An 852-nucleotide genomic window follows, 5' to 3' on the forward strand; every position below is an offset into this window, starting at 1 on the left:
TAGGCCACCGGGTCCGGCATGCAAACCGGGGTCGACTACGTGGGAGTCCAGCGACATAGCCATTATGCTAACTGCTGGTTCCCCAATTGCTCAGATCTTAATACTACTTTTACTCTATAAGTGAAGTCTTTTCCTATCTATATCTTGCCTACATAATAAAAAAAAAATGTAGGGGAGGAATTAAATACTAGCCATGGGCCGAAACTCTGTACAAACTTGGAAAATTACAAAATTTTATTACAGGAAGAAATTCTAGAGATGATCTGATTTGAACCCCTTATCATTTTCATTGAAAATGTAACTAAAAACTCATAAAATAAGTGAAGTCTTTTCCTATCTATATCTTGCCTACATAATAAAAAAAAAATGTAGGGGAGGAATTAAATACTAGCCATGGGCCGAAACTCTGTACAAACTTGGAAAATTACAAAATTTTATTACAGGAAGAAATTCTAGAGATGATCTGATTTGAACCCCTTATCATTTTCATTGAAAATGTAACTAAAAACTCATAAATAAACGATTAACTAACTTACAAATACTGGAGAGATAGTAGGCCTTCAAATGAATCCTTGTGTAATTCAGTCAACTCATTGTCACTGAGAATCCTAGAAAATGAAAAGGTGATTTCTGGATCAAAATACAATCTAACCACAACTATTTGCAACACAAGACTAACTCCTGTATATGGAGGAAACCTAGTGGTGCCACCTGAATACCCAAATTCTTACTTCATTTCAAGAAGGTAATGTCTGTTCTCTCCCCCTTCTTCTTTTTAAATTTGACAGAGGGCACAAGCACTCACCAGAGAGAGTGAGAGTGGGAAAGTGAGAAAGCATCCTCCATGGGGTA

The 852-nt window shown here is 36.4% G+C and overlaps 1 long non-coding RNA gene across 1 annotated transcript in view; it reads right to left on the reverse strand.

Annotated features, from left to right (window-relative positions):
- Positions 1–393: 393 nt before the first annotated feature.
- Positions 394–852, reverse strand: part of LOC102490116 (uncharacterized) — an 8,102-nt gene continuing 7,643 nt past the window's right edge. The window contains exon 3 of the long non-coding RNA XR_336212.3: positions 394–608. This is a non-coding gene — a long non-coding RNA (uncharacterized LOC102490116). The remainder of the gene's footprint in view (positions 609–852) is intronic.

Source organism: Tupaia chinensis, unplaced genomic scaffold (genome assembly GCF_000334495.1).
Source record: "Tupaia chinensis unplaced genomic scaffold, TupChi_1.0 Scaffold000660_1, whole genome shotgun sequence".
Classification (NCBI taxonomy): domain Eukaryota; kingdom Metazoa; phylum Chordata; class Mammalia; order Scandentia; family Tupaiidae; genus Tupaia; species Tupaia belangeri.